Source organism: Pteropus vampyrus, unplaced genomic scaffold, assembly GCF_000151845.1.
Source record: "Pteropus vampyrus isolate Shadow unplaced genomic scaffold, Pvam_2.0 Scaffold2, whole genome shotgun sequence".
NCBI classification, from domain to species: domain Eukaryota; kingdom Metazoa; phylum Chordata; class Mammalia; order Chiroptera; family Pteropodidae; genus Pteropus; species Pteropus vampyrus.
The window spans coordinates 31,052,449-31,061,773 of NW_011888783.1; the positions used below are offsets into that span (position 1 = coordinate 31,052,449).

The 9,325-nt window shown below is 30.5% G+C and overlaps 1 protein-coding gene across 2 annotated transcripts in view; it reads right to left on the reverse strand.

The window, feature by feature from the left end:
• KCNJ3 (potassium voltage-gated channel subfamily J member 3) overlaps nucleotides 1-9,325 on the reverse strand; it is a 138,936-nt gene that overhangs the window by 58,364 nt on the left and 71,247 nt on the right. The gene's annotated exons all lie outside the window — the stretch shown is intronic.

Consider the following 9,325-nt stretch of genomic DNA (forward strand, 5'->3'; position numbering starts at 1 on the left):
GTACCTTGGTAGTAGCACACTGATCAGAAATTGTGACTGATCATTAACTCTGTTTTAATTTTTAAAAAATAAATTATTAGTTAATGTATTTGTAATTTTTTTTCAAAATATAGTTGCTTTAGGGAAAATATAAAATCTTTAGCTGTGAAAAATTTTGAAGAAAACTTTAAAGTTTAAATTGTGTAGGCAGACAAAGATTCTTCAATTAAGATTTAGAAGACAACACAATTTTACAGGTATTGCACCTAGTATTTTTTCCTTTATAACATCTAGTTATTCTTCTTTGTGAAGAATAATTAAGAGAGAATAAATCAGTGAACAAATAAAGAATGTCCACTACTTGGCATGTGGAAACAGAGTTCACGGATGAAGTGGATGAAGTGGTCAACTGAGTTAGTTTTTGGTTCTTTGCCATTAAAACACTATCTTGAAAGCTCCGTATTTTTGTTCATGTTCTATTTCCTAATGGATACCATAAAGCCAATCTCTTTGCTCCCTTCAGTTTTCTTTTGCCAACTTAGTCTATATTTTAATTTGGGTCAACTGACTTAGAGCAGCTAAAGTTGAAAAAGTCAGCAAGTTAATATTATATTAAAAACTCTTCTAAGCCTTTGAAAAAGCATGGCTAAAGAATGCACTTCAAAAGAAATAAATATTTAAAAAGTTAAAACACTCCAAAAGTCCGATATATTTAAACAAAATATATCAAACTGATTCATCTAATAATATAACCACTTTCCAATAGCCTACACCATGGAGAGCTATAAAAAGTATTAATTCACTGCCAGAGATTGAGAGATGGAAAAATGTTAAATAAATACAACGAAAAAATAGAATTTAACAAAATGACAGAAAATAAATGTTATAAATTTCATAGCACTGTTACTAGTTATACAGCTTACACTGAGCCAGTACTTATTGACAACAAAGTCAAAACCAAGAAATGTACATAATGTTCACTAAAAAAGGAAAATTTAAAAGAACATTTGCTTAAGTTTGACACACACATACACACACACACACACACACACACACCACATGCATACATGCAAAATCCAAGCCCAGGAATATGACACAGTTACAGAAAAATGACAAGGCCTATCGCAATTCAATCCACGCATTCTCAATGAAAACTGTTTGAAAAGACCCTACTTACATAGAATGTTTTAATTCATGTGTGTTATGTATAAAGAGGTGTTTTCAGGCTGGATTTACTATTTTAATCCATCAGACAAATTCAGCTCATGCCCCAAATGCATCTTTCCAATTCAGTACTTTTTTTTGAGTGTGTGTATGTGAAAATTAGTTAAAGAGACTTCTGGAAAAATTTCTTTGGAACATTTAGGAACTGAGTGATGGTATGTGTGATACCTTTTTAAAATAGACCACTAGAACATAATTCTACTTTTCTGAAATTCTTAGTTTTAAATATGTAAATTTTTCTTTCTATTTATTGTCAATGTATTGTTAAGAAATATAAAAATACATAACAAAAGATAATACATGTTGAATAATTTAGTGGAATATTGCTAAACATTTATTACTGTCATTTTTTCTTAGATTATCATCATTTAGCTATACTAATTTTTTTACTGACATTGTAGATATATATTTTCTTCAGTAGAACTAAGATATTAATTAAATATAATCAAGAATGTTTTTTAAGGTACTTATCCATCTTTATTGAATTATACTGTAGCGATATAATCATATAATTGAAAGAATGTGTCCTATATTAGGTATGTGACAATCTGAAAAAGGGAATGGGCCTGTTTTACTAAATATTGTGGTTTGAAAATTGCCTTGAAATGACTGAAATGTTCAGCTTCAAATGCACTAAATTTAAATAGTTTATAAGTTACTTTAATATGTTATCAACATATTATTGTACTTATAGGTCTTTGCCATGACCAATAGGCAACAACTACTTTTGCTCAAGCTCCTTCGCCATCTGTTCTCCAAACTTCCAGGAAGACAGGGAGGATGAGAAAGTGAACCATGAGCATTCAAGAGCAGAAGTATCAAGAATCCCTTCTTCTGAATTCCTTTTAAAAATGCTCATGGTCTGAAAAACAAAGATGCCACTATGAATTGCAAAATATGTTGCAATCTCCCTTATCTCCCTCCCTTCTGGTACTTCTTCCATCTCTCAAGATTGACCTGGTCTAAGGTCTTGTCCTTTCAATGTTCTATGCAATTACTTAAGCCCATATCAGTTAGTAGAGAAGTTCTGTAAATTCCAAACGGACATATGCTGAACTTCCTTGATTTTAAAATAAAGGCTGTGTTACATAATGACATGTATAAAAATATGTTCTAAGTTCAATTAGCATATTCAATGAAATAGCATTATTTGACTGTTCTTGATGTTTACTTATCTCATCAAACATGTTATAAATACAATCTTTTACATTTTAGCAGCTGAGACATTTAGGAAAGGAAATAGAAGAAATTTATATATCAAGGAAACATAGAAAAAGATAGATCTCAAATTCTGTAAGATAAACAACACTGTGATAGAGAAATATGATACAAATAACATAGATGAGTAGTTTAGCAAAAACCCTTCTGCAAAATACTGGTTCCTGAGTAGCAAAATAAATTGGCCAAACTTCTTTGAGATGATTTTTAATAATTTTAACCACTGGAAATATAATTATAATAATATATAATTTTCTGTGATATTCAATAAATATTATAAAGAATTCAATTATTTTATTATAAGATAAATGAAGCAAAAATAAAATTCAGTAGAAGAGGTTAAAAAAAGAAATTGTTGCATAAGGTTATCTGAATCTTTGCTTGAATTATTTTTATTTAAAATAATTTTTCAATTACCATTGACATACAATATTATATTGAGTTCAAGTATAAAACAGAGTGGTTAGACATTTATATAACTTATGAAATGATCATCTTATAAGTCTAGTACCCATCTGACACCACAAATAGTTATTACAATATCATTGACTATATTCCCTTTCCTGTACCTTACATCCCTGTGACTATTTTTATAACTGGCAATTTATATATCTGAATTCCTTCTCCTTTTTCTTATTTTTTTCCCAGTTTTATTGAAATAGACAACTTATGGCTCATATTTACATTGTACAATTCAATGAATTTTTCTTCATTATAGTTGGCATACAATAATATATTAGTTTCAGTTTTATAGCATAGTGATTAGAGATCTATACAACTCATAAAGTGATCATTCCACTAAACCCAGTACTCTTTTCCCTCTTATTTATTACAGCATTATTAACTTTTTCCTTATGTTACACTTTATATCTCCATGTCTATTTTGTAACTATCTGCCTGTACTTCTTAATCCCTTTACTCTTTTCCACTATTCCCTGCCAACTCCCTTCCCAACTGACAACCATCAGTTTGTTTTCTGTATCTATGAGTTTGTTTCTATTGTCTTGGTTTGTTTATTTTGTTTTTAGATTCCACATAGACGTGAAATCATATGGTATTTGTCTTTCTCTGTCTAAATTTAATAAATAAAAAGTGACCAATTATAATATTGTCATTCTAAAAGCTAAAAATAAGTGACATCCTAAAAGGCTAATCATTGTTCTTAAAAAAAAAATAACTTTGCATTTGCCTTTTCCTTTTTTCTAACATTTTCAAAATCTAAGATTTTTCCATGTAGTACAGAATTACTCTACACATTACTTATAAAACTGATCATTTTAAGTGGAGTGCTTGGTTTCTATCAACTGTTAATTATAGTGTTCCTACTTGATTTAGCCATTTCATCACACTACTTGCCCCTTTATTGCTATAATTACTCTTTGAACCAATGAAAATATATTACTGCTCTAAAAAAATGTTTAATGATTAATTTAGATAATTAAATCCTAAAATAAGTCAAACATGTTGTAAGAAATTATAACTTCAGTTCTGAATATAAAACACTAAGCCAATCAACTATCTTATTCTGTATATTTGTATTATTTGGGTATAACAAAGACTTTCATGTATATATTTGATACAAAATATTAAACTCACCCCTAGGACCATAAATTACTACATTAAAACACTGAAGGAAAGCAAGTTATCAAGAGGTATAAATAGGTATGACCTTCTTTATCTAAGTGCTGTTAAACCAATTTTGGAGATGAAATTAAACAAAGTTTACAGGCATAGAAATTAGCTTCTATTTGAGAAAACTAGTCCTATTCTATAAAATTTCCATTAAAGCACTTGTCCTGGACTAGTGAGTTTTGTTTTTCTTTTAATTTTGAGGATATGTGCAATTTCAAAATTTATGTACTGAATGGAAATTATGATTGGCAAATGATAGTTGGTCTACTTAGAAGTGATTAAAATATTAAAGTATTACTGACTACATTTTTAAAATTTAATAAAAAAAGAGACCAATATCCATCCTTGGCCAACTTAACATGTTAAAACTACATTTGATGACTTTTTTTGCAGCTCACTGGGATGCCATAAATGGAAATGTAAACTCTTAGAAAAGAACAAATTGAAGAAAAAACCCTCTAGCAATTGTGCATTGGTTGTTTTAATAGTTACATATTAAGTATAAGAATGGTGGAAGAATGACTTTGTATCTAAAAAAGAAATCATTCTCTGACAAGGTGTTAAAGAAATAACATCTCATAATGACTATACAAATATTTTTAACGAGTATAATTTACATGTTAAGATATGCTTTCAAATATGACTATTAGACATTCAACCACTTTAATAATCCTTCAAAACTTCTAAATGTGCACAAAGGAAAAATATATAACCCAAAAAGGAAAGGTCTGAATTATCAGTATAACATTAAAATACAGAATACTAGTGATATCCAAGTCAGAAATAAAAGACATTAATTGAAACACGACTTCACATGACTAGCTCAACAGTTCTTGACATGTGGGAAAGAAAGTGAACTTGGCAGCACCATGGATCTGCTCAGAACTGATGTAATCCAAAGGCAAAATTCATCTCTGGACCATAAACTCTCTCCCTATACCCTAAGCACCTTATATCCTAATGCTATCCTTAAACTATACCCAAATTTCTATTTCCAGAATTGCACTTAAATCAGCCACCTAGCAAAATGGCCCGTGGTTCAAAAATATGACAGGTTCAACAACCACCCCTCAGGCACACACTCTTAAAATTCCTACTTTGGTGCTAATTTCATCAATTATCAAAAAGAAAGCAATCTTATGGTGTCATTGTTAGGTGAAATATAATAAAGCATTTAAGGAGGTGTTTATTATTAAAAACAAAGACTAAATACATTAAAAAATTAAAGTCATTAATATAAATTGAGTTAATTTTAATAGTTAAAATATGCCATATTTCCCCCCATGTTAAATGTATTACTTTTCAATGGAGGGTCTTCTCTTAGGCCCCATGCTTAACTGACGCAACTGTGTTGTAAGAAATGCCTGCGGTTCAGAATTTTCGTAGCAGAATGTCTGGTGCTTGGAGCAACAAGGACGTCAGATGCAGATGTGGACTTGCACACAAGGACACATTGCAGGGAGGGCGCACACGCCCGACCAATTCCAAGGCTTCTTGTTCTAGGGTCTAGAAAAGGATTCTTTAGGGGATAAGAAAAAGATACTTGAGAAGAAATAGCTGAGAACATGGTGGTGGCTTTGAGGCTGAATCTGGGAGTTGGCTGTAGCTTGTATTTACTAACTTGATAGTAACTATTAATAAATTACAAAGCCAGCATTGTAGGGAAACTTAATAAAAAGCCATGAAGACAGGAGTGAGGGATGCTAGCATTGCCATTCCTCCTCTCCCCTTCTCTCCCTTATCCATGTAAATAACACATTTCCAGTCTCCGACTCTTCTTCCAAACCGTCTCCGCAACAAACTGCTCTGTCCCAATGTATTCATTGAAATTTGCTTCCCTACTTCCGAAGCACTAAATACTCTGATGATTTTTACAGAATGATAAGGTAAATTTAAACTTCGAAATGTTATTTTAAAATAATATTGAGCTAGTAAAAGTACCTATTTTCGAGGGAAAAAATCATCATACTTGGCTAACTGCTCAGCTTGAGAATGATTAAAAGCTTTCTAAGCTTTTTAGACACTGAGATTGGTGAAGAAGTCAAGGAAGGCTTAAAAAGATTGTCACTACTGTCAAAATCAGGCTTATAAGAAATGACCTTTCAAAACAGAAGTTTAAGGATAATTCAGAATAATTCTCAGTTTTCAGATCGCTCTGATTTTCTGAGTTAATGTTTAAAATCAAATATTTTAGACAAGCTTTTATTTGTAGAAGTATATATTTTTTTGCACCGATTCAGGGAAAGCAGAAAGGAAAGTAAAAGGTGCAGGTGACCATGTAGCATGGTACAGTCAAAAATCACATTTTAAGAACAAAACCAACTCTAAATGTAGATTTTATATTATTTGTATTTCAACTATTCCAAATTCCATGATGCATTCTTAATAGCCACCAATTTCATATTAGAATTTTCTTTATACCAGCAGTATGCAGCAAATTAAAAATGAACTGAGATAATAAAGAAACTATTAGTCATAGTCATTCTCAGCTTTTATCTCTTGTTCTCTCTCTTTTTTTCAATGTGCTATCCCATGGAGAAAATAAATGTAAAGAGATGGTGATAGGGAATGAGACTGATCCCCTGAGTATATTATTCAGCATATAAAAAAAAATCTTGTATCTTTGAAAACAATTAGAAAAACATTTGTCTTTAAATTTATCCCTAAATTCAAATTTCCTTACAGATGACTGGTTAATGTCATTGTTGGCTTATGGCCTCACTTAAAACTCATCTTTCTCAGTATCAATTTATATATTTCAGCATCTTGAAACACCAGATCTTTCATTTCCATCTCTGCATCTCTTTCCAACACAGGCAGGACTAACCGTCCACTTCCCCATGTGGTTTCTCCAATTATATGCCAGAGTAATTGAAGTTAGTATGTTACTCTGATATTCAGTAACGTCACCCTTTGTGTGAAGCTACCACTAATGTCCTCCAAACTCCTTGTCTAGCAACTCATATGGCCTACCTGGCTGGTATCAGTTCCTCTTCTAAGAATTAGAGTAGTCTAACCCCTGATCTCAATCTAAGGCTACGGTCCTGCTATCTATCACACGATCTAGTACCTAGAGTTCACTTGTCTATTGAACTGTATTTGTTCCTTTTCCATTGGACTCAGAATATTCTAACCATGCTAGAAATAGCTGATATCAACTGTAATGGAGACCTACTGCTTGATAACTTGCCCGAGGTATAACGAATTCTATCTTTTGGAATATTCTGCTTCTCAACTCCTGTAGTTGGGTCTGTCTTATTCTGCCCCCTCATCTTTATATTTTCAGCTATCTATCCTTAGTAGCTCCAAACTTTTCTATAGATTCCTTCTCACTGTCATTAAGTTTGTTTTTCACATTACCACTCCATATTTATAAAGTAATTCTCCAATATTTTATCTAGTATTTTCATGTTTTAATTTTTAATATTTGAATATTTGATATGTTTGCAATTTATCTCATGCATTTGAGGAAAGATCTAAATTTATTTTCTTTTTAAGATAACTATTTACTTATCCCAACATTTATCAAAAAGCCTTGTTGTTTTTTTGTGTGCGTGTGAGAGATAGAATCATTAGGGTTTTTTCTTTTTTCTTTTTTCATTTTCTGAACAATTACTTTAAACAAATAATCCTTAAAATTATCTTCTTTAGTCTTACTGATTATTAAAAAATTTAATATTTTAACTATTACAGTTTTATCACATAAATCAAATCCTATCAGCATGTTGGCACCTTTAAAATGATGATTTCAGCATTTTGCTCTAAGAGATCTGTCATCCAGAGACTAGAGTAGGGGATAACAAAACTGCTTCTAATAAATGAGTTAATGAAAATGATAGCAGCTTTATGGATCTTTATGATTCTTAACCTACCTCTAATGTCTTACCTCCCCAAAAATCCATTAAAAAAATAACAAAGACAAAATTTTTTAAAAATCAGCAGTCGAATGAATAAAATAGAGAAAAGACAACTTCCTTAAATCAGAAAATCTAATTAACAAAAGCACAGAATGATCAAGATACTATACAATAATATATCTTCAAAATACTGCAGGAAAAGAAAAGAAAGAGAAAAAGGAAAAACAGAGCCAAAAAATCCTACTTCTCATTTCCTTTAATCTTCCATATACGCTGCTTCTAGTTCCCAAGAGCTGTGTTGGAACAGAATTTAGGACTAGGAAGATTTCCATCAACAAGAATTTTACTCATCTTTCTAAGAAATCTCAGTGGTACAAATTCTTAACAAATTAGTTTGTGCTCATCTGGAATTTCAAAGAATGTGTTGGGAGAGCTGTGAAATACATAGACATAGTATGAGAAATTTTAATAAAAACTCATTATTATTATCTTTGGTAAATATGTTTAATACTGAGAATTGCAGATTGTTGGATTTACTCTAAAGATATACTTAACCTCAGTTAAGATGTGAAACTCATTTTGAAATTCAATCTATCATTGTAGTACTTTTCCAGAACTAGTAATAATACAAGTCGGAAGCTATAATTATCCTATAGAAAAAGTCTTTTAAAGGGCTAAAATTTATTACTGAAAATTTCTGCCTAAAAACTACCAATGGAGAAATTACACCAATAAACAAAATTTATTAAGTTTCAAGATTCACAAGCTTCCCTTTTTATACATATCTGCAGTAATTCATATGACTATAGAATGTTAGGATTAGTATATAGAGTCCATTATAAATGTAAAGAATGTCCCAGTAATTAAAGAGGATTTAGATTGTCAGATAAAATAAATCTGATTTAATTATAATGTCATTTATGCAATCTATAGAACAATTTAGCAAAAATTATTGAAAAAGCAAAAGCAAGGAGATTTGGAGTTTAAGAAAAATTCATAGTTAAGGCTATTCCAAATAAATTCTTAATAAGAGTCTTATCTAGTACAGTCAAGATATTCACAACCTATGAGGAGCTTAATAACCGTTTGATAGATACAATGATAAGATCTAACTTATGCTAAAGATAATAGCTTAGTTTCAGCTTTAATAGGCAGATAGCCTCTCTGAATATAAAAAATATATAAATGATACTGGATTGTTTTTCCTAAAATGTCTTCTTTCCATTTTGAGTAACCTAAAAAATCTTCTAAAATCAATTCCATCTTTTGAGGACTAAACTTCAGCATAACGGCAGAAAACCTGAAAATTAAGGTATACTAATCTTAAATTTATAACATCATTTTGTAAACCACAATGATATATCATGTTATAAACATATGACAGACTTCTTAAAATGCTACTGCTTATATAAAGA